Source organism: Etheostoma spectabile, chromosome 17 (genome assembly GCF_008692095.1).
Source record: "Etheostoma spectabile isolate EspeVRDwgs_2016 chromosome 17, UIUC_Espe_1.0, whole genome shotgun sequence".
In the NCBI taxonomy this organism is placed as follows: Eukaryota; Metazoa; Chordata; class Actinopteri; order Perciformes; family Percidae; genus Etheostoma; species Etheostoma spectabile.
In genome coordinates this window covers 9,600,299-9,626,294 of record NC_045749.1, presented here as the reverse complement: position 1 = coordinate 9,626,294, position 25,996 = coordinate 9,600,299, and the positions used below count along the sequence as shown (strand labels likewise).

The following is a 25,996-nucleotide window of genomic DNA, read 5'->3' as shown; positions in this document are numbered from 1 at the left end:
CAGGAGTGACCAACGGGCCTAGTTCAAATGTAGCTGTAACCAATCAGACCAACAATCCTGGTGAAGTAGAAGCGACAGCAGCCTCAACGGCTTCAGTGGCGTTAGGTGGCTGCTATGTTGTGGCGCATTCATGGACATCGGAAAAAATATTTTTCCGAGTGAAAATGTCACCATTTACACCACTTCCTGTGGGAATCAGAGGTAGAAACGCAGACAGAGTTTCCCAGTTGGTGAGGTGTTGTTGACAACTTTAACTGTCTATGATCCCGACCATGTGAACGCTAGCAGTTGGAAAAACAATGTAGTCTCCTCTGAAGGCATAGGCTCTATGGCGCCTTTTTATGCTAACAAGCCTTCACATACCGTTAGCATTCCATTCATTTTGACGTCACTTTGACAGCGAATGACTTTACATCTGAAGCGTTTAAAGACTCAATTTGTCCATTGTTTTTTCTAAAGAAACATGACAATGTATAAAAGGCTGTGTTACATTGTACCTCATGTTATGGCTCCGTAGCAGACATTTTTATAAAAATAGGCTAACAATTGTTTTATAATCACGCAACTTACTGTCGCATAGTAGAAGAATTACCGTAGAGTACAGAATAATCTTGCAGGCAGTTTTGACTTACATTAGCTGTTTAGGTTTAATTACTAATGTTAACTAGCATTTTAGTTAGCAACAATTAGCCTGTGTCTATGTTATCTCCTTACATATACTTACGCTCTCTGCCTCTGCAAGATTCAAAATGATTCTGATTTTACTTGGCACAGCTACCAGAAAACTTTCAGACAGACACATTGCTCACATCACATCTACGTCGTAAAGTTCAGTTGGAGGCTGTGCAGTAAGCCAAGCCCTCACCGGAAAAGTGCTTCTAATATCCTTCACTGGTCTCTGTCCAGAGCAACGGCATCTGTTGATCCATTTCTTTAATTGTCTATGTGTCAGACACACCTCCCCCTACCAAGGCACAGCAGAGTGTCAAGATTTAGACTGGGTTGGAATAAGCCATGTAGAGAGGAGATGGGAGATGGATACTTACAGGGCTTCTTACAAACAGTCAGTGGCTTTAGGTTCCCTGGCTGTTTGGCAAGAGGCTAAATGCTAGAGTGACTCCTTGCTGACCAACATTACAGCTAAGATATGATTTGACATGAGAAAAAACAAGAAAGAAATCCAGAGAGAAACAGTACTCACACAAACACATACATTGCACTCAGACTGACGGTCTAAAAAGCCCAAATTGGAACGGATTATGATGCTACCCGTTGTTACTCTCTGAAGACATTTTTCACTCTCAAGCGGGTCGACTGAGTTATTAAGGATGCCTCCTGGATTAGGGGAGAAAAAAATCCCCCTGTATTTTGATTTACAGAGGAACCGGGAGGGATTATTTTCCATTAGCAAATCCTGCCAGGTATTGAGACTTCAAAAAAAAACACATCTTTCAACCTTAGCTTAACTGACATGGCTTAACAGTGGAAGTGTTTGCATTCACTGTATTAGAGACAGTAATACATTCCATTTCAAGGTCTTATTCAGAATATGCTGCTTACAAGCACATTTAGTTCAGCCTTTGAAAATCCTTTTATCCTTTCACAATACTAAATAATACAAAAATGTCTGGTGCTTATTGTATGCTAGATTTTTTCTTGACGCTTTAGTCTATCCACCTAACTTTAAATAGAAATAGTGAACATCACACAACTGAAAGCAAAACCCTTTGAATTTCAAGAGAACTAGACCTAATGTCAGCTGCAGCAGAAACTAGTGGGGAAAGCTGTTGATAGCTAAGAGAAACTATGAAAATTGTCAAGGGCCTCATCGTTAAAATTGTGTAGCATTATAGAAAGTGCACCCCTGCCTCTTAGAAATTTACTTTTTATGAGGAAGCATAAATAATGTTCCCTGGCAACACCACAATCTTTTCCTAGCATTTACCAAAAGCTATTATTTCCTATACATAACCGTAAAGAACAATAATCGTTGTTTGAGTGGATATTGCATCGCTATAGGCAGACATATACATTTGTCACACAACAGTCTTTCCTCATCATGTTGATAGAAAACATAATCATGGTGGGATTAGGTTTCAAAAATGACTTAACAGACAAGAGCTACACAAGTCCATTTACTGTATATGCCCCATTATCCTACCTGAAGTTAACATATCACTGCAATCCTACTTTGGCTTTGCAAAATTGTGAATTATTAATTCTGTATTATATAAATGTGCCAATTCAAACATTAAATGTGTAGACTGGGATGTAGAGCAGCAGTCAGAGAATCCTGAAAAGTAGTTCTGCAACACAAGGGATCCCTGTGCAACACAATAAATATATCTGCATTATGCACTACCAAGTTTCACCAGTTTTTGCACCAAGTGCTTTTCTTGTGGTTATGTTGTCACTTTTGCTGATTGACTTTACAAACAAAACATTTGTTTTTTTAACTTACGGATTTTCTTCTTTTTCAACTCAAGAGCCACATAGAAATTGGACTTAGGGGAAGTTCAGCCTAGATATTGCCAATTCATAATTGATGTAGATAAACATTGTCTCCATGTCAATTACATTCAAATGACTTTTACATTAGCTTCAATTCATTAATTTACTCCAGCCACCAAAGGCTTATGGGCTGTCTGTTATATGTGGCAGCTCTCCAAATGGTCCCTTTGTAACAATGGCATGAGGAAGTCACTGGTGGTTGTAATGAAGCGAGCACTCTCATGGCAGTTTAAAGATGTCACTGACACAGGCGAGCCAATAATTTTCGAGTAGTTTTTTTGTAGGTTGACAGCAATTAAATACTTAACGCTACTCACACATTTGAATCAAATTTGGATTAGCTAATGAAAAGCCTGCTGTAGGTTTGACTAAATTATTTTGGAGCTGAATCTAAGTATGACGACATTGAAGGATAATATTTAAACCATTATGTTAAAGAGGTTGAGGCAACATAAAATTCAGGTTACTCTGGGTATCAGTTTTAGGTAGGCGGAAGACTAAGTTAAAGATCCAGGTTAAATTTGCAAGCAATGTTTTTTTGCATTGGCAATAAAAGACTTTAGGTCATTGAACTGGTGATGTATTGCATTTCAGTACAGTTCTGTTCAGTACTTCAACAAGCCATCAACAGGAAGCTTAGTTAGCGGAAGTTTGGACTGGAAGACTCTCTACGCTCTCTTGCTGTACATACACAAGTCTCTCGCGCTCTTCGGCTTCTACTCTATCAGCTGTTAAACCAAAACACTTTTGCCTTGATCTTCACAAGCCTATCATATTGTTGCTGTCAAACTTGTTGCCTTTGCTTGCTCTAAAAGGGGTCCCTCCTGTTTAAAATACCTGCAGTACACAACATTGCTGTGAATTGTGAACCGATTATTCTCGTAAATCTATATTTGTGTATATGAAATGTTAGTATTTACTGTTTATGGACTGTTTTTACATGGGGATCTATTCCTCTACCATACTCAGGAGAAACCAAGACAATTTCAAAACGCAGGTGCCACCTGAATATAATATGTTCAGCTATTCACTCTGTTGCAATTCCCATCACAAGCTACAATTTTTAAATGAATGAAAAAGCTTTGAATGTGAGGATTCAGGAGTCCTGTATTTTCATAATGGTAAGGTTTCCTCAAAGAATAAATAAATGAAATTACTTGTTAAATTAGACACTGCGTTTTGGCTGGACTGGCTAAATGTGGTAAAATGCTCAGCCAGCACACTGAAAGATAAAGTGTCAGCAAAGACTTGCCTGACCCTGGTTTTTAATAAGGACTGACTATGAGCTGCAGAGATCTGTAGCGCTGTATGTTTCCATTGGGGGTGTGCATCGACCACATACACTGGCTCTGAATACACCCATGACTGAGTCTCGCTTACCTATATCCCACAATATTAAACATGCCATGCTTGATTGCATCTCAGATGTATAGTATTTTGTTTTACTGAAATTAGAAAATAAAACAAGACCTCTTCATCTAGTATCTTTGACTCATGCATTGTTTGAAACATGCTTTTGTTGTATTTGCAATTGCAATGCTCTTGTAGTCATGCCAGCATTTACCTGGACCTGTTCACTTTTATGTGTTATTACTTTTGAACTGAAAATCCACCATTTTCAACATTATTCAGAACTCATAAGTGATTACACAGATTATGCAGAGTAACAGAAGTGTTCAATTTATGCACCACCGAGTTTGCTGTGAGTGGGTTTTTCAGTCTCCCATTGTAAGCCCATTCTTGGCTTTGCTCGTTAGATGTTAATTTTCAACTCACTTGTAAATCTATGAGGACATTCTGGGATTTACTTGATCACTAACGGAGAGAAGCTTACCTCACCTTAGAGACTGACTCATCTCGGTTGTTTTGTTGCATACTGTGAAACACATACTGTATTTTTAATGACATGTGATGAGATATAATCATCTTATTGAGTCTCATATTTGAATCTATGTTTGTCTGAAAATAACCTCAACTCAAAGGAGCACCTGGATCAATCTGATTTTAAATTAGCCATGTGTTTGTGTCTAAATCTGCAAACAGCCTCAGTTTACTCACACAACAGAATACAAACTACTTTTAGGATGTCTTTTCTCACTCTGGCAAGAGTTCTTGAGCAAATCTAATCAGCTTTCCAAAATTACTAAACCCTTGTCTGTCAGCAAAACATGGACTTTGAAAAGAGAGTAAGAGAAAGCTGGGGTAGACAGTTTTTTTTTTGGGCATCATTGAGTAAAATTATAAAAAACTTTCAGCATATTGTAATTCAAGTGAAGAGAAAACTTGACTTCTTCATTTTCCTGGCTCTATTTTCAGGTTTTAGAAAATCTAGCCTTTAACAGGAGACTTTGGCACATCACATGCAATTTCAGAAAGAGGGAGCTCCAAGAGGCTGTTCTACAAATGCAGATGCTTGTGCACGTCCCTTCAGATGGTGAAAGCCTGATTCAATAGCAGGGACATCCTGTAGAAAAGGTAGCATATTCTCGCATTGGCAACAACTATTAGCAGAAGGCTAAACCTTTGGCAACATTTTCTCTCCATATCTGAAACGATGTTGATATTGCCACGTTGTATTTATAAAAATGTAGCTTGCTAGAGACTCAAATCACAGTATGTAATTTCAAAGATTCACAAGTTTGCAAAAAAAAACACAATAGTAAGTCTTATCAATTTACCAGCCGCCATGAGGCCCTTCCTCTGTTTTGGCACCTCAGATAAGGAATATGGACAAAGCTAAACCCAGAAATACACCTGATATGCAGCAGTGGGCTAAGACACTTAACCATGCAGCAAAAAGACTCAGTGAGAGAACTTTAATTTGACAGACTAGTTCACAGGAATAATGTTTATTCATTTATTATTAAAAGTGGCGGGCTGCATGGCTGAAAATAAGAAGCCTGCTGCATGAATGTGTATAGGGATCCTCGTTCTATCTTGACCCAAACCAGATATTTAACCAACTCTGGCGCATCAGTCCGCCCAAATAATGTTTGAATAGATTCAGTGACAATTCCCAGAAATCAACCCAGCACTCGCACCTGAGAAAGAGAACGAGCGTAGACCTTTTATTGTTTCTATACGACTGCAGCTCACGCTTCCGCCCTTTGACCCCACACACCCAGCTGGAAGTTTGTGACTCTGCAGGATTGATAAAAGGTGTGATGAGAGCTGAACTTTTTAGCAGGTATAGGGTAGAGGCCTGCTGAGAGAAGCGTTGACAGCAGAAGTGGCGGTATAAATGGAAAGTAATGGATTTACAAAGGGAAGGAGCACATAGGACTTTTTTTTTAACTAACTAATTATAGCAACCTTCACTCTCTTTCATCTGGGCCATCGTTGGTCTGTATGACCTGGACCCCAGACTGTTGCATCTTCACCAGTCATTATCTCTGCCGCTCGCTTTCTGTTTCACTATTGGTGAACTGCCCCCTCTTACCTGATAATAATGTCTTTCTCCAGTTAGATTCATTTAAACGCGTAACATGCTGTAAGAAAGCAAAGAAATTGGTACAGCACAGAGAAGATAAATGGCATGAATGATGGATGAGTTAAACTCAAATTATTTTGGTTTAAACAGGGAAATTACATAATCACATAATTCAGTAATCATGTCATTATTCCTATTTTCTTTCCTCAAAAAACGTTTGTGCAGCATTTGTCAAGTAGTAGTAAATGTTACATAAACTGTCATTGTGCTATCAGCGAAGATGTTGGTATGGAAAATTGGATCCGGGTAATGTCAAGGTGCTGCTGAATCTTCCCTAGCAATATAATGCCTCACCTTAAATTAACTAGAGCATATACTGGACATGTAGAAGTTCTCATCAGAAAACATTATATTATAGGATATCCCAGTTCTTTCACTTCATTCATGATAAAAGTATTAGCAAACTGTATTTCAAAGAGAAAGAAAAACAACATTTGTAATATTTCATGAAGAGACACTTATTAACATTTCCTGGGCTACAGATGTTGGCAGATTAGCAGTGCTTAATAGTGGAGCAACAAACTTCCTCTGTGCCAAACAGTGCCTACAGCTATGCCTGTCTGACTCTTTCAAAAACCCCACTTGCATTTACACTGGAACACATTGTATAATTCATCAGATGTTGGCTTGATGGGGAAGCCCTTGAAGTTACAATGAGTGATTTATGAGTTGTGATACAATCTCTGGGTCTTGTCAAATGCTACTACTTGGCTTTTGAATCACTAAGGAGCTGTTTGTACACATGTTTGGGTTAATTTCACAGCGGAAGTGATGAATTGCCAGTTTCTTAAAAATCCTATAGGAAGACTTTGTACTCTGACACACACACACACACACACACACACACACACACACACACACACACACACACACACATTCACATACACACACACACACACACACATATATAGGTAAGGTGGCCTTGAGACACCAATGCACTGCAACTTGAAAATAGATCACAACAGATTAAAAAAACTCAACAACACAACACAAGTGTTACCAGGGGACACTGATTTCCACCAACTGCGGAATGGCAGCGCATCTGCTCCGGAACGGCAAAGGAGTCAATAGGTTTCAATTAAAGTCAATGTGTGTATTTTCACTGACTGGACTTCGCCCCCGCTCTGTCAATCTGCGGATTGCTGGAGCAGATACGCAGAGCCTCTAGTTTTGCCGAATACCAGAGAGCTCCACAGCAATTCAACACAAGTCAGATTGTGTGGGACAGGAAGTCAAGCATAGAAACAAAATAAAACATCGGGTTCATTTTTAAAATGAAATACACCATGCTCACTGAGGATCATATTTCCCTGTGGTTCTGTTTATAGGAACTACATATTTTTTGAGATTTTATTTAATTGACAGTGCATGATTCTGATATAAACTATTGCGGATATCTGCTGATTCACAGCAGACATGTTGACTTGTCGTGGTCAAAACACAAGTGTAAAAAAAAAAGTCACAGCTTATATTAAACACTTTCTCTGACTGTAATGGAAATCTAGTCCAGCACTCTAGTCAGTAAATAAAGCACATGGCAATTGTATGCATTTTGTCAGGTTATTTGAATTGGCATACAAATCTTGAGCGGATATAATAAAACATCATAATAAATTTGACCACATGTCAAAATGTTAGTTACCAAAAGGCTAACTAGACTTAGCAAAAACTATAGTTTTACAGCAGATATCTGCAAAAGTTGATATCAGAATCAGGCAATGTCAATGAAATGAAATGAAAAAGCCAAAAACACTTACATTTTAGCTCATTTCCGAACACCACTGACAGATAGCCGGCTTCAGAAAGTCATCAAACTGCAGAGGCAAGACAAAGAGGAAATTACATATGACACTTGCAACGTCAGAGTAAGGGGGCTACCCATGACAGGTGCCAACTACCAGTCCACACTCTCTACGTGGTCTATACTGGGACTTGCATCGGTGACCTTCTGGTTCCCAAGCCACGTCCCTACAGACAAAGCTACTGCCACCCCAAAGAAAAGCAAAGCCAGCCAGATGTGTGCATCACTTGGAAGGGTCCCCTAGAAACACTTCCGTGTTTTCTTAATGTGTTTTGTTTTTCGTAATGTGTTGTGTTTTCATAATATGTTGTGTTGTAATCAATTTGCATGTGTTTTCTTGAGTTGCAGTGCACTGGCCTCTCAGGGCCACCATAGTTAAGGAGTAAATGAGAATTAATTTCTAAATGTGAGAGGAAAATAAAAAGGTAAAGATCGTCACTTTAAGTATTAACTGAGAGAAAGGTCTAGCAGCTGTTCAACATATTGATATAAATGCACTGCACTGTACGCTACGGATGTCTGGTAACCTCACCCCCAGAGTTTTTTCATTATCTAACTTGTAGTCTTCAGCTCCAACTGACATTTCACAACAACAACCACAAATGTCAACTTAATGGTGGGCTGGAGGTAAAGTCAGGGGATCACCAAAGTGATTAGGATACTTCATATGGGGACCATAAACCAAAGTATTGGATACAATGAAATTTTGACCTGACAATGGCACTAGATGAAAAGTTAAAGGATCACCAAAGTAATCCTGTAGGGGACATGAATGTCTTTGCCAAATCATATTGCATTTCATTCGAAAACTGTCAAGACATTTCACTTTAAACCACAAATGTCAACTTTATAATGGTGCTAAGTCAGGGGATCACCAAAGTCATTGGAATTCATATAATGGGGACCAAAGATCCATATGTATGTTGAGTATGTTTAGATATGTCACCAAATAAGTGAAAATTTTGACCTGCTAGTGGCACAAGACGAAAAGTCAGTGGCTCACCAATGTCATTAGGATTCATTGTCCGGGTACAATGGATATCTGTACCACATGGCATGGCAATCAATTTAACAGTTGTGGAGGCATTTAACTAGAAACCAAAAAAGTGCTGGAGGAGACCATAGGATTCATCCTCTTGTAAACGTCTTTACAGATCATGATATTGAAAGATCCATCCAATATTTTTGAGATATTTTAGTCCGCACCAAAGTGATGGGCTGACCAACCAACATTGCATCCCTAGAGCCACCCCAGGGTTGCTTTAAAATGCTTTTAACTTGGAATATTCTCGTTCAAATTGCCAGGAATACATACTTTGAACCAATTTGCCATTTTTTTACATTACACAAACTGTAAAAAAGCATCAACAGTCGGACTGAATATGTCAACAATGTTCCCAATCACTTCTATGAATTTTGAGAGGAAAAGTGTGTGATTTATCTTCACTGGCTGTGAGTAGCTCTGCCTCCACTGTGTTTTGAGATATTGTGTAACAGGACATATTAAGAAACTATCTCTTTTTGATCATTTACTACTTTGGTACATTTAGTGTCTGTGTGTGGGTATACTGTACACGACTGACAGTGAGGAGCCATGCAGCTGAGAAGAGGAACTGCAGTGTTGCTTTTTGGTAAGCTCTGCTTTTGTTGGACTCAGAGAGAACATGCCTGGCTTAGGAGGGAAATCCGACAGTTGTGCAAATGATCTATTTTACTGGATATCCAAAGCTGCAAAATCAACAATCAAAAATATTCACAAATGAATGGAGCAGTGCAACAAAAAACATACCACTAAAATGTTTAGAAAGGATACAGTAGTCAGGTAGTTAAAGTAGCAGACGGTGAATAGAATAACTGACAGTTTAAATAAATAAAAACATGGGCAGGTAAAGGCTGGGTTCAGATTTGTCAAGGAAACACAAAACTAATTAACGTTAACTAGTAAAATTGAAGTTGTTTTGCATATGACAGTGATGAAATGCAATACACTTTAAAAAAAAATTAAAACAGCTAACAATACAATTGAAGCATAGCTGGTTCACTGAGAACAAATATATTGCTGGACATTTCAAAACAGAGATTATTATAATCACAAAGTTGGGCAGTGTGAAAGTGCGGGGTGGTGCAGTGTGAACATACATACATAAGTCTACTGAAAAGACCATCACCATAGTATCATAGGACACTTGCCTTCTTCTCTTTTCCTGTCAGTGAGAATAAAATGTCTGTAGTTGCATTAGATGGTGAAAGTGCTCAAGGTCTAAGAGATATCAAACAGCAGTGAAGTCCAATAGTAAACACACATTTTAAAACTCAAGCTAACAGCTCTTTTGCTAGTCTACAGTTACTGCCTTTTTTCCTCATGAAGTGTCATGTACAGGACTCAACAGAACATAATTCTAAAAAGCAGATGATAAAACTGTCCCACAGCTGTGTAAAACTAAAATGTGATAGTTAGAATACTCAATCAGAACTTGTGACATGCTAAATTGAATGTGTGTTTTTGTTTTCCTACTGAAACTGCATCGCAATACAGAAATGCTGAGTCATCTTTGCTAAATATTTCCCAATTTCTTGCTTGATGATTCACTAAAAAAACACCATGGTCTTAAAGTACAGAAGCCATCACTTCAGTGAGATAACCTTATGTTACTGTTTCAATGTCACACTAAATTTTGTTTGTTTTTCTTGAAATTGTGTTTTCAGCTTTGGGCCAACTTTGAAGTTATAAACCACTGACCAGCATGGCAAAAGAAAAGTCAACAGCCTGGCAGAGTAGGCTGTTTTAAAACTAGCAACTGTGGAATATGTGCGGTTTAAAATGTACTGTCTAATTTGCTGCAGAAACATTTCTAAAAAAAAGGTGACACACGCATCATTGAAACTATTTTTTCATTTAGTGATTGTCTATAGTCAAGTGTCCATCCAAATACAGTGCAAATTCAAACAAAAAAAATCCCCAAAAATCTACAAAGGAAAATGTGATTTAATGCACGATGCTGATTCCAGTCATTACTCTTATGCATGTATTAGGAGTTGAGCGCATCAAGAGCAACAGTTTGTTGCTTATTCTGCAGTCCAGTGCCATTAAACCACTGCAGAAGAAAAGGGTGAAATAAGCTGATGCAGGCCTAATTAAAAGTGTACCAGTTCACCCTCAAATGATTTGAAACATCCGGCATTTCTGCAGAGCTAATAAATTATTTCAGATACCTATTTGATTTGGCTCTCCAAGGGTAAGTGAATCTCCTCCCTGATGGCAGGAGTTGAACCTCTGCATGAAAAGGGTGTTGAGCCAGAATGGCATTTACCCTATGAGTGGCTCTAATTTTTTGGCAAAGTCTAACAATCTTTTCCAGTCTTTTTGTTGACTATTATGAGGTTGCTAAACCAACAAATCATTGCAAATGTTAAAATTAAATCAATAAGAAATTAATTTCAGCTTAAGTCTGTTTCCATTGCAATTTGTCCAATTTTGTTTTGATCAATAAACCTTTCCAGCTCAGCTAAATGTATTGAACTTTGTTACCACCCTAGGTTTAAGAGTCATTTGTTTGGACAGTAAATAAATAGTGATTTTTCTTTCGCTCCTACCCTATAGATTTTCTTGTAGAAGAAAATTTCTACAAATACTACAAATTTGGGAATCAACATTCTGGAATGGAGGGATGCTTTGTTGTTTTGTGTTGTGGCATATGCTGCTTATAAAAGCAGTGACAGGCCTAACATGAATCGATCCCTGGGCTTAGAACAGTTACACATAAACAGGGGTATAGCGCACACACACAATTGCTTTATTTAAGCGCTAACTAAACAACATGGCATGCAGGGGGCTCAGCTTCATGTTGTTCTTTTTGCCAGTGGCTATGTGTGTGCACCTGCCGTCACAGCCAAGAGAAAGCCTATTTACCAGACTGCTATTTATCAGACTACTAATCAACCTGATAACCTGCAGCTGTGCCTGCTGCCTGGCTGCACCAGCCTTCACTATTCACCCACAGCCAGTGTTAAACCACAGCCCTCGCCGTTATTCTTATATTTCTCACTCTCAACATTGCAAAGTGAACAACCTCAACAACTTATAATATACTACTCAACTGTAAAAGACAGATTTATCCTGCCTTTTATAAGATTAGTCTCAGAAAAGATTCATGTCTTCAGATATCTTATTAATCGCTTATTTTTCATTAACTCTGAGTAATGACTATGTTAGCTGTCTAATGGGACCCAACCTATTTTGTCCAGGACCCCTGTGACCACAAAAAAAAAAAAAAGATTTGTAATGAAGGAAAACAATGCATCGACCATTGCACCGAATATTGCAACATTTGTTGGGGGCTACATCTGTCCATCTGCCAACAGTACCATCTGAATACATCACTTATATTATATAGTTGCTTTGTGGTGTGTTAATTATCTCTGCTGTGGTTTGAACGTGTGGAAATGTACATGAACTGTTTCACACCCATTAGGCGCTGCATACCCACACAGGTTATTCTGGTTGGCTCAGGTTATAATATGTGGACAGCAATATGCTGGGACGAGGCCCTTTTCACTGCATTTTGACATGTCATTGTGTTAGAGTCACACATGTTACTGATGACATTAACAATGCCTTTTGTTATATTCACGTGTCCCATAAAGTCATGCCAGTGTGACAGTGAGCCAGCATGCACAATTTGTGCAAAACACACCATAGCTGCATCTCATGAGCCTTACATTGCATACTTATATCCTCTACTTGCCTCCCTTCCTCGGATCTTAGTCCTTCCCACCAATGAGGCACGGGAGAGATGCAAGGAAATCATGGGAGGAGAGAGGCAACGAACAAGCAAATGTGTTTTAGAGAGATGAGACATCCTCTCTACTCTGAAGCATCACAATAATTTGAGAGCTGTACGGGCAGAGTTTGTAACTCCTTCAACTGCACGGCTTCTGGGAATCCTACTCCTTTGTATCCTCGCCTATAGCTCCTTGATGATCCCTCCTCGATGGTATCTCCTACCATATAAGAAATAAGAGCTTTGAGACGGCCTTCACCGAGGAGGGACAAATGTATTGAATGCATTTCCATATTCAGAAAATGTATTATAGCCCTACTAGAGAACTTTTCACAGTCCTGAAGAACTCTAATCTTACCTCATTAAGTTGTCACCAAAAACAACAAGTCTATCTATACAGATAATCAGATGAGTAATATGGATTAAAAATAAAACTGTGTAACCATTGCTAATCTCTGCTTCCACGCATCTTCATCTTTAAGAGAATCTCCACTAATGTTTACACATCAAAGTATGTTTGGAGGTTTTGGGGAGCACTACTTCATATGTGAATAGGTAAATAGGTCTTGGCAGACCTCCGCTGGTAGCTCTGTGCACTGGTGGCATGGAGGATGGCCAGATACTGTTCAAGTAAACGCAATGCCCACACTGTCATGACACAGAGCTCAGCAAAATATTTATTTAAATCAAACATTAAAGTCAGAGAAAGTCATCTTTTATGATTATTAGTCTGTGTGTTCATACCTTCATCCTATATGGCTGAATATGTTAAATTCTACCCAACTCACTGCATATTACTGTAATTGCAAAAAAAAAGAGATACTGAAAGGAGAATGCAGCAAAGAATAATAGACTTGAATTTCATTACTGGCTTCAACAATGTGCTGAACAATTTGGTTGGCACAAACACAATTAACCCTGTGCTATCCATACAGTTCACTTCATTACAGAGTAATTGAGAATCAATTCAGACTGTTTAATTAATCTCCATAGTTGAAGATTAAGTCAGACAAAAATCTTCATTGAGCAATGTATTAGTTTTATTGTTGTGAGTAAAGCATGATGCGTCTAGTATAGCATGATGCATCTAGTATTGCATGAGTGCACGCTCACAAAACAATGAGGTGTCATTCAGTATTCATAAGCACTGTTGCATTGGTGAATAAATTGTTTTTTTACGTTGTCACGTAGGTTGCATGTACATACTTACAATAGTTCTTATTATTCATAGTATCCAAATATAGTGTTTTCAAACAGCTGTTATCAATTAATATTAAATACATCATGTTTATTTCTCACACACCCATCATTGTACACATGCATGCATTTTGTTGAAGTCCCTATAGATCCATTGTCCATGTATTTACCCTTGGATCCCTTCAAAAACAATACGGCAATCATCAATTTTTCATTAGCATTTTGATGCAAAGGAACATGATTGAGTCACTGCATTTACACCAGCATGCACCATCTGGTGCCTTACATAGGAAGCATCAAAGCGCAGACCAACAATCAGTACATCAAGAGAATCAGGACTCACTGGCCAGTATAATGACAATACACCATAAGGCACATAAACCAACTGGGAGTTGATAAAAGTAAAGTCAACAGAGCTGCTGTTATCAAAGAATGATTATAATTTTGTCAGACATCCAAGACTCATAAAAACCAGCTTGCATGTCTACAATATCTTAGCTCATTGTCTGAAAGTATCTTTCAGACTGACATGACAGAAATTACATGATAGGTATTACGTGCTAGCATAGAGAAATAAAACTCAACATACATAAAATAATTATTTAGCCCTGTCTTAATGTATATGATAATGGAATGGCAAATGGGCTGCCATAAAAGAAATAGTTATGTCATTTCGCAAAATCAAAGACTAAGATGAATGATTAATGTCTGTCAGAATAAAGTACTCAGATGCAGTATGTGTAAAGGGCAGTTTAATACAGTCAGCAGTACAACCTTCCCCGTTTTGTGCGGAGGGCGTATGATGAAGTTGATCATAATATCGTTTGTGATAAATTAGATTAAAAACGTTCATATGAAAAATGTACTAAGTAATAAGTAATAAGTAAGTACTAAGGTACTTGTACAAAGTGCTGTATGTATTAAGCTTATTGATTTTTTGCCTTTGAAAAATGAGACTCCGGATAACATCCATCATGGTTTACTTAATTGCAGCTCATGCAGTACTATATGTGCTACAGGATTAAACAGGTTACAATATCCGTCAAATCTTAGTTTATGTACATTTAATAGCTGCCATGATACACAATGTGATCATGTTATTGACTGTAATGCATTTTGTGGAATGAAGAGGTAAGTAACTCTAATAGCTAAGCTAAATATTTTTTTCCTATTTTCAAAGAAATGTCTTTGTTCAGTCTTCTGAGAAAAGTTATGCTCCCCCTTTGTCACTGTAAGAAATACCATTAGTGTTAATCTATTTAAAAAGAAAATGTAAATACCTCACAGCGTAGGTTATGAAATGAGTCTGATATTACCTGATTGCTCTTGAGAGACCCCTGAGCTACAGTTTTAATGCTACAACTTATTATTTAACTTTGTTCATTTAGTTATGTTTAATGATATTTCAAGCAGGAATCGGATGGAGGGCGGTCGCGTCGATTTTGCCTGAAATGACAACTGACAACAGCAGAGAGTAGAACAGATTTAAAGTTTGATTGCAACAACTCGATAGCTCACAAAGATTGTGGCAAAACGTAGTTTAAAGTAGCTATAAGTAACTTATAAATGTTTCTAAAACTGTGTAATTTTGTATCTGATGATCATAAATGACCTGTAACAGTTTGCTTTTTAACAGACGGAGACAATTAAAGGACTGTAAATGATTTAAGATCGACCCCAAATTGACCTTCAGGTATGTTTTATGTCTATTTTATTTTTAAAACAACTTTACAATGCGCAATGTGGTTGTAGCCAACATTAAATCACGCCCCCTTCCATTTTGTGCCTGGTTTTATTTCTTTTCAATTCGTGTTTGTGTTGGCCTACTATTTTCTTTTCTCTTGTCCCCCTGTGCTTGTGTAAAGTGTCCATGGGTTTCATGCAATGCAATGCATAAATCTAAGCTATCATTACGTTTGTTGCTAGAACAAACTATTGATGCTTTGGCTCATGACACAGTGACAATGATGCAAGGTTTAGCTTAAGATACATTCCAAGTTACTGTATAACACTTAAAATGCAAGCTGTTATCTTATTATAAAGGAATGATTTTCTGTCTGAGCAAAATATTCATCGCAACTTTATGAACTCCCAGTCACACTAACACGGTAATGCAGTGGGCAATACAGCACTGTAAAGAAAAGATGTTTACAACAGCAGGTGTCCACCTAAATTGAAAGTACATAAAGCCTTTTTAACTAAAAGAGTGAACGCCCATAGTCAGCAGATGAAAATGCAGGTTGGGAAACAAAAGAGAACTGTGAAGCAAAGTCTTCCTGAAATCCTGATATACCTAATATTACATTTTGAGAAAACAGAAAACACATATTAACAATCAGTTTTTTAATATACCATTACCATTATAAGTATTGGTTGGTGTTTGTTCTCTTGTAACTCTGCAGGTAGGTAAAACACATTGAAAAGGGAAGCTGTAATGAGAAAACTGGCAGATGGGGTAATCCATCCTGATTGTCCAAACAAAAAAAGGTTAATAGCTTAAGTGTTTGGAGCTCTTAAGTGGAGAAAAAAACTGACCTGCCACAAACTGTCTGGGGTTGCCCACAGCATAACTTAATTTCCTGGCTACTGATCCGGATGGGATTGGATCAGCTTAACTAGATGTAGGTCAAGAGAGTAGCAAACATCTGGAGCCAGTAGTGGGTCATGACCCCAAATATAGGTGCAAGCCTAAATAGTTTCACTATATTTAGATCTTCTAATTCCATCCAATTATTATTTTGAATTTGATAGGAATAACTAATCTTTGAAATCCTGGAACTTTCTGGAAAGCCGCTCAATAGCGACTGTAGTGGTGAGAATGACTTTTCACACAGATAGTCAGAGGGAGTGGTGATTTAGGAGAGGAATGATGAAGTCTTGCTAGCCTTTAGCCCTTCTTTAGACTTTGCAGATACAGCAGCTCACTGTAAAAGACACGTTCAATGCTTAATGATAATCTTATACTGAGGAATTTCATAATGACCAAGGCCTTGATGAGATCTCTAATAAGTTAAAACTTCTAAAATATGGCTAAATCATTCGCAAGAAATATCTAACACCATGTTAAAAAAAGTGTGCTCCTATGACTCCAAGATACAGTAATACACAGTATTTTGTTACCAATTCAAACACATAAAAAAAGTAAATCAAACCACCATCATACTTGCAAAAGATTAAAGTTAATTTTATAATCACTTGTACTCAGCATGGAAGCTGTTTGAATTACGGAAGCCTTGTTGTGTCAAGTTTCATGTGACGATATTTGTTAGGGAAAAGTCTCTGCAAATTAGTGAAAATGTTTTAACTTAACTCCCAATGAGGAATATTTACTGAATGAAAAAAAAATGTTCAAGCCCCTGTAAGCTATATTGCTCCCTTCTATTTGATAGTGTTGCGCCTAATAGGATTATGCAAGAAGGGGTTGCGTGTGATGGAGAGGAGAGGAGACTTCCATGATTTACAAGCCTGACAGGAACAATTAGGAGGGCACACTCAGTGGGCCATTACTCAACACAGACAAAATGAAAAGCCAGCCTTTCATTTGCATCTATGCAGCCATGAGGGAAGCGAGTAGAAGTGTAGCTGAAAAGAGGTACTCTTTTTTTCCCAACTAGGGAGACTTTTAGCCTATTAAAAGCTAAAAAAGCCTCCACATGTGTATTTTGCATGATACAGTAAAAAAAATTTGGCACAGAGAAGCTCTTTATTTCCTTTTGTGCTGTATCCTGTTGATAGACTCTTGACACTTACAGAATACAACATGCAAGAGTTTATATTGTTAGTTGCTAAATATTATCTGAATATGTGGGATGATACATAACATTATACTGTATGCTACTGTCATTTTATGTTACCCACTATAGAGTCTGCAATTAAAGATTGATAACGGCTTTTTCTGGTACATGTAATCTAAACCAATGGAATGTGGGGGCTGGACCTTGAAATAAAATACTAAAGATAAGAGGAAAGGTATTCCTGCCACAGCTAATGAGTATTAGTCCAAGATGACAGGCATTAATTGTCATCCTTTTTATACAACACATTGTGGCAGTTTACTTCCATATGAGTGATATAAGTACAGTAGATGGAGGTCTACAAACAGGACAGCAAAGCAAAGCAATTAGAGCTGCAGTATTTCAAGGCTGGCCTAATGGGTCACGTGTAAATGCAGCAACAAGGGATTTCAAGCAGCTCCCATCCCCACATCTGCTGAATAAATAAAGAGATCTCTCCAAAAAGCACAATGTTCTTTGACAGCTGATCAAAGTGGGGAATGATGCATTTGTGTGTGTGTGTGTGTGTGTGTGTGTGTGTGTGTGTGTGTGTGTGTGTGTGTGTGTCCATGACTGGAGGAGCATACCGAACACATCCTATGTTTACAACGCTGTACAAAGACCTGGGCTGCACACATTCATCTTCCTCATACACTAAGTAGAGGAGATAAAGGTTTAAGCAGTACTGTTTTTGTTTTATCCCACACCCACCTGCTCCTACAGGCTTTTGGACTATTACCGCCTGCTCCTGCAAAAACACTATCCCATCACCCGTTGTTCTCATGTGATTTTGATCACTGCCGCCCTCAACAAAGTTTTCTGTGTTACAAACCGTCTCCCACTTCCCACATGGAAGATGTGTAGCCATGTAGACATGTTGGCTTTATGGGAATTATACAGTAATTCAGTTAACAAGTCACCTTTAGAAGATGTGAACTGAACATAAACTTGAGCAGTGGTAAAGAAAACTGATATTAAAAAACTGTAGATCATGCATAAAGTCCTCATACCCAAGCTGCAAAACTGAGTTTTGTCATTACATGAGGTTGCCAGGCAACCAGAAGATATTCCAGGAAGTTACTGTGCCCGGCCAAGAAATAGTCCAGGGAGTGGGTAGAAGCCACTTGTTAATCTACGATCATTTCTGTAAGTATCTTCAGTCCCCATGCCTTTGGGAAACACCCCTTAAGGTTTGTAAAATAAGATTTACTGTATGTAACCAACAATAGGACAAGTCAACAGAAAGGAAGAGCAAGAGAGCAACTTAAATTGCTACCATATTTGGAGAGATATTTCAAATACTAGTAGGCAATTTATTGCATGGTTCAGACCAACAATTACAGCCTCTCATATGAATTAGCATACATGAAATTCAAACTAGACATGAAATTCTTATTGTGCATTCATCCCATTAGATCCCATTGCAGACCTCTAAAACATTTCAAGGTTCCATGACATGGTGCTCTTTGGATGCTTTTATATAGACCTTAGAGGTCCCCTAATACTGTATCTGAAGTCTTTTTCCCAAAATAAAGCCCTGGTGCAAAATTACAGACACTAGAGCCCGTCCCACAACAAGCTTTCCTTAGTATGTGCCATTTCTGAGTCTGTAGCAAATAATGAGGAGAGAGGGGGGGGCAAGGTGGGGGCTGGGGGTGTGGCCTTGACCAACTGCAACTTTGCTCATTTGAAAGCCATGATATCTTGTGGGTGGGCAAAATTCTCTGGGTGGGCAAAGAAGAGAAAGGGGAGGTAACCTTGCCCCTCATAACCTCAGAAGGGGCAAGATTACATTTTCTCAAAGGCAAAGCAGGATACCCAGGGCTCGGTTTACACCCATCGCAATTTCTAGCCACTAGGGGACCAAAGGCAGGCTGGGGGAACTCATATTAATGTTAAAAAAAACTCATAAAAGGGAAATTTTCATGCCACGGGACCTTTAATAAAAGTCTAGCCATTCATTCTCAACACAGGCCATTCATTTCTCCCATGCCTTATCATCTATGAAAGTTCACCCAAGTCTTGGATGTTACACTACAGTATATGATAGCTATAGTGAATATCAGTAACCATTATCTACAATGCAGACAAACATTGGTGAAGGGGGCAGCTAATAAGAACCACTGACATTTGCTGTGCTGCACCTAACATGGATACAGAGCTATATTCTTGTTGGTTGTTCAACATCATCTTTCTTTCACTCTTCATTCAATGCCCCCCGGTAACAAACATTAAACTCCCTGATTGTCATATAGACCCAAAGTTTTGGGTGTTTGGAGTTGGTGTAGGTCATTAATGATTTATTAGGTGTTTTGTTTGTTGTTCGCTATAAATTATTTATCTAAAATGTCTGTGTGCCACCACTGTCATTGTTTCTAAGCAACCAGGGTTCCTAAAGACCAAAGCAGTATTTTGCTAAAAGAGAGTGAGACCAATTCGATGGAAACTATCTGGGTCTGCATGCACAATGATCATCTTCACAGATTAGAAACATATTTTTTGACAGTAACTGCAGTTTTTAAAATGAATGCCCCTGGGTTTCGCGTGTACAGTTACAAGAGTTGTTAATTTTGTTTTCAACAGAGAAACATTCATTTTTAATTCATGACGTTTAAACACAAATGACTATCATAATACTTATTTAACTGTTATTCACTGGAATGAACATCCACAAAGTATGGGACATAAACTGCAGCACAATAATGAACTCTTCCAAATACATCAGTGTCATCAACTTGTTTTGGAAAGTTGTCGACTAAACTGTATGTTTATGTCTTTTCTATATCTACATGCTACACTAGCTCACGTCAAGAATGACACTTCAGTTTGAAAGCGGAGATGCCATCATTTTTACAACCCGCAATCTGCCTGCTGTTTGGATATAGAACTTAGTGTAGAAAATGCTTAATTGCTAAAGCACAACCCACAACAACAACTCACACTGTCTCTCCGTAACATGGGGTAACATTAGTAGGCAGGCTGAAGCTCACATAGTCTGGGTTTACAGTATATCTCTGATAGACCAAATCTTATCTGAATTAATCTGTGATGTTAGTGCTTTCCAAATTGATTTCTCACCATTCAGGCAAAGCTTAAACATCTGAATGTCTTAACTCAATTCCTTCTCTCATTTGATCCATAGAACACAATGAATACACCATCCACTTCATGTAAGACAGAACCAAATGCTGGGGAAAACATTGCTTTTATGGTTACATAATTGGAAACCTACTGCTTCTCATGCCAGAATAACCAATTTGCCTGTGACCTGTGTCACACACCTATAATTACCTCCATCCAATTAGAGACAGATCTTTAGCTCAGCCTACAGCCAGTACCTTGATTTTCCTATCCAGGAATATTCCCTTTTGATTTCAAACTCTTTTCATTGTGCCTTCCATCAAAATCCGGGTCCCAGCCCCACAAAAAAATTAAGTGGTTGGTATTCTGCTGAGTCACAGCAGCTGGAGGTATGTTCTTGTATCTGTTTGGATTGCAAGAGATATGAAAAGCTAAAGAATGATTGACCTTTTTTATGTTTATTATTTCCAGATGCACATTTACAGCAGGCAACCTCTTCTCTGTGACTCTGGCCAATGTGAGAAACATACCACATGCAGTAACACATCCTAAGCTATTTTATAGTGTACATACTGTATTTCGGCAAAAAGAAATCAATGGGCATTGGAAACAGCACTGAAACATTCATTAAGCGGTATATGTCCAGTCTGTAGAGACCAGAGATGGGTGTTCAAGAGCATACCGTGCAAACCCAGTGATGAGTAAGCACTTCCACTATTGTTCTTGACAGATCTGACAGCTTATCTCCAGTAATACCAAGCTGCAGCTTCATCTCAAGGGTGTATGAATTGAGACAGATTATTTGGGGAGTGATTTAGAACTTTCATTATTAAGCCCTCTGCAATGCAATCTGCTGCAATTCATTGGCGCTGCCTTGAACAGAGGTTCTGCGAGAAAAAGTCAGAAAACTATTTCTGCTAATCTAGCCATACAAGTAACATTTCCGAGATTAACCAGTGCTCCACTACATGTGGTATGGGACAGAGTGTTACGACTGAGTAGGAGGCAAATAATACACAATGATAGGATAGGATTGAAATAAAATGAAAGAATGTCAAGTCAGTTAAAAAGGTAATGTGGGGCAGTGGTTTCAATCCTAGAGCAGCTGATATATTCATGCACCACCAGAATTTATATTCTGCAACTGCAGTCCTAGCAGCAAAGTCTTCTGTTCCAGGTTTAATGTGATTGCAGGTCTGGGTCTGCACTGACTGCATATACAGTATGGGATGTGAATGTTTGTTCGATTTGTGCGTGTGTGTGTGTGTGTGTGTGTGGGGGGGGGGGGGTTAACGGCTGGTTGGCTACAGGTCATCACATATCTAATTAAGCGTCTTGTTAAAGACTGACATATGGTGAGTTGAACTGTTGAACTGAATTTTTTTTACACAAATTAAAATACAAATTCAGTCTGGTTTCATTCCTTTGCACAGTACTATTGTTTAGCATAAGCTGCTTGAAAGAAAGTAGTTCCAACTCCCTCCACCAATAAACATTAAAAGTCATCAAGTAAACTCGTTCTATACTATTTCACCACTTAAAGTGTTGGCCAATGGGTAATATCATAGTTGAAAAAGGGTTACAATCCAGATAAATAATCTCACAGAGTATATTATGTAATATATTAAAGTGTTCAGAGCACTGAATGATAAATGCCTGTATGCAATGGTGCTGATGTGGCCAACAAGGTTAAAGACACAAATGGATATGTGGGAATATTGCATTCCTTGGTAATAAAGTATCATAAATCATGTTTCAAAGATGCTGTGTCAAGGGTTAATCCCTTGATATTCTAGCTGCTAAAAGCCCAGTCTGTACGTCTGCTTCACTAAATAGCTGGTGGGGTTAGTTACCACTGAGATAGCATATGAGCTCAAATGGAAAAACTGATGAGTAACAGTTATTTAATATGGATGAGCAGAGATGTCATCTTCACACATGAGGGAACTTCAAAGTCATGTATGGTGAGTCACAAATAATGGCCCACTGAGAGTGGTGTTCTGTAGTTCTTATATTAGCCAAGATATATCAATGTCCTAACTACACATGTGTGATTAACAATTTTTTCATCTAACCTACTGAATATTGATCAAAGCTCCTCTCTTTTACAGAGCAGCACAGATTGCATATATTTTTACTAATTCTGCATATGGTCTGTTCTGTAGTGCTATTGTGAGAGGCATAATTCTTTCAATAAAATAAAACTGCTTCAAAACAAATGCATATCTGAAAATATCTGATTAGTCTCAACAATATGGGCTGCCATGGAAACAAACATCTTCCAGTTTGAAGTAGTGTGTGTGAAGAGAAATAGAAAGCACATCCAGCATCACTAGGGCTCAGAGATCATTTCTCACTTTGAAGTGTGTTGTCAACCAGTGCCTGCAGTTGGTGTTGACACAGACTAGGAGCAAACAAAATCTGGGCCATTATGTATTTAATGATGGACAGGAGACTGCCCCCCCACTCCAAAGGACCGTAACTGTTACTCTTTAGGCACTGTGGACACCCGGTCAGCACTACAAAGAGACTTAAACCTGATAATGTGAAAGTATTGAAGTGCCTGCTGTGCAGTGTGAAAGAAAACCATCAATAGAAAGTATAAAGACTGGGTTATTGGGCTGCAACACTAAGAATTTCTTTGTTTTTGTTTGTTGATGTTTTTTTCACTTTTTATAACCAAAAATTTGATTAAGAGCATGTTTTTTTTAATTGTTTGCCTGATTATTATATGGTATGTGGTCATATTCTGCAAGGATGTCATGCTTACAGAAGTTCAAACCATTTGCACTAAGGACATAAACTGTCCCATCCTGCATCAACCTCAAACTGCTGGCACATTATGTTTACAAGAAAAATAACAGTTAACTGGGTTTTTCTACGGATTTTCATGGTCCCCGAAGGATCAAACACACAAACTTTGGGAACACCCTGACAATTCCTCTACATCACCATTTTGTGGTTTATAATTAAGTACCTTGACAGCTATGTGATGGATTATATAAGAATTTGCTACATATATTCAAGGTCCCCAGAGGATAATGTCTTTGATGATCCTCTGACTTTTCCTCTGACTTTTCCTCTAGCACCACCAGCAGATCAAAGTGTTCATTCATTCAGTGAAATATCTCAACATGTAGTTGAGGAATTGGCACAAAATGTGGTTCAAACATTCATGTTTCCAACACAATGAGTCCTACTGACTTTGGTGAGCCCCTGATTTTCCCTCTAGCCACCATGAGGTTGACATTTTAATTGTTATTGTAATATGTCATAATGGATGGATTGCTGTACAATTTCGACATTAATGGTTCCTAACAGAGCCTCTAGCATGGCAGTAAACTCTTAGTCATGTTTATGTATATTAACACTGATTAAAATGATAACCCTTGTAATGGGCGGTTTGCTAATGCCAGGCCCACTGATTCTGTATGTACTAAAAGTACTAAAGTATGTATACTTCTTCTCTGTTAAGCCAGGTATTACTGTCAATATATCTCTGGAAATATGCCAAATCATCTCACAGTAAAGACCAATCTTGCAATATAATATTCAAATCAACTTTCATTTGTGTGCAAACATTACAACTTTGTTACAAACTTGCCTATTATCCTATCTAAAAAACTGTCAAAAAATGGTGAGATTCATTCCTCATTCCTTGTCTATCGTTTGTTGATCCAACGAAAGCATGCTGCTCAGAGTCCCCAACGCCAGATTAGCTGTGTTTGAATGATGTCTCAGGAGGGATGGGCACACAGTACATATGCAAATAGATTTACAGACAACCAATTACACTGAGAAACTCCTCAAACAAAAGTAGGCCACAAAGGGGACCCCTGTCATTTTTGGATAGAGAAGGCAAAAAGAGCATAGAGTCAAAAAGTGACTGACCGTCAGAGACACAGTAAGACAAAGTTTAGATTGTAATGGTTGGATTATTTTATAAATAGGATTGTATTCTGATTGAGTTGTGTCTTTGGTATGGATGAGAGCGACACTGAGACTAATTTCAAAACACTAGTATTTTATGACTGATTTGTCATTGTGTTTATACACCACAATAAATAGTCAGCCAGTAATCATCTGCAGCCAATGGAGAAATAATGGGTTATGTAACAATTCTATATTACATTGATTATTTATTTATTTTGAGTTTACGTGCCTGTGTTGTAAAATGGAAATGAGTTAAGCAGCATTAGCGTTGGCTTCTCTGTGGGAGTTTTTACAGATAGTTAAGCCAATTGTCCAGGGAGATTAAAAGTGATTAACGGTGCTATGTTTTTATTGCCATTTATCAGGATAAAACTGGAGGGGCAGTTTGGTGTAAAGACTCCTAAAATAGACCAGAAATCAATGCATTAATGAGTGTTATAATAACAACAACATCATTTAACGTTATGGCAGTTTGTGAATGACCACCATCTGTGTTCAATAAGGTGTGCAGTTCTTGCAAGTGTGAGAGTGTGTGTGGTGTGGGTGTGTGTGGTGTGTGTGTGTGTGTGTGTGTGTGTGTGTGTGTGTGTGTGTGTGTGTGAGAGTGTGCGTGTGCGCGCGCGTGCGTGTGCATGTATGTGTCCATAACTGCATTTGTTATAAATTCACAAATAATACCTTCAATCTGAGTAAAGATGGATAATCTGTATGCAAGTCAACAGCCATGCTAGCAGCTCTGTGAGGCTGTACTTGTACTTGTACTTGTTTTGATATAAATGCCAGTATGCTAACATGCTCACAATGACAATACTAACAATGCTGACGTTTTGCAGGTTGTTTACCATAATAACCAACTTACTTTAGTACGTTAGCATGCTAACATTTGCTAATTAGCACTAACGACAAAGTAGTAGCTTCAGCTAAGGCTGATGGGACCTAATGATGGTGCTATATGAAAAGTAAAGGATCTCAAAAATTTAATTTTGATAGGGATGTGAATATCTGTACAATCCATTCAAAGGTTTAGCCACAAATGTCAACCTTGTGGTGATGCTACATGAAAGGTGCTGGTACTGGTGGTAGAAGAGGAAAAGTAAGTGGATCACCAAAGTCAGTAGGATTAATCCTCTGGCGATGTTAATACAAAAATGTGATGACGATTCATTTAATGTTAAGATATTTTAGTCTGCAACAAAGTGGTGGACTGACTGAACAACTGACCAACAACGGCATCCCTGTTGCCACGCCACAAGCATGACATTGTGAACTGTGAATAATTAAGATGAAAGATGAAGGTTAGGGTTAGGGTTGGGCATTTGACAGTGCACACTTCCCTCCCCTGTGAGACTTAGGAGAGATTGGGAAATCAACCAGAAGAAAAATTACTAGTGTTTGTGTCTGAACCTCAACATTCTCTTTCAATCTTTTT

At 38.2% G+C, this 25,996-nt stretch overlaps 2 long non-coding RNA genes across 2 annotated transcripts in view; one reads left to right on the top strand and one right to left on the bottom strand.

Annotated features, from left to right (window-relative positions):
- Nucleotides 1-25,996, bottom strand: part of LOC116705331 (uncharacterized) — a 41,540-nt gene that overhangs the window by 12,316 nt on the left and 3,228 nt on the right. The window contains exons 2-4 of the long non-coding RNA XR_004335906.1: nucleotides 23,823-23,833; nucleotides 11,752-11,757; nucleotides 7,010-7,107 (exon numbers count right to left, since the gene is read on the bottom strand). This is a non-coding gene — a long non-coding RNA (uncharacterized LOC116705331). The remainder of the gene's footprint in view (nucleotides 1-7,009; nucleotides 7,108-11,751; nucleotides 11,758-23,822; nucleotides 23,834-25,996) is intronic.
- LOC116705332 (uncharacterized) lies at nucleotides 863-24,463 on the top strand. The gene is made up of 3 exons (XR_004335907.1): nucleotides 863-947; nucleotides 5,644-5,646; nucleotides 24,452-24,463. It is a non-coding gene; the product is annotated as an uncharacterized LOC116705332 (long non-coding RNA).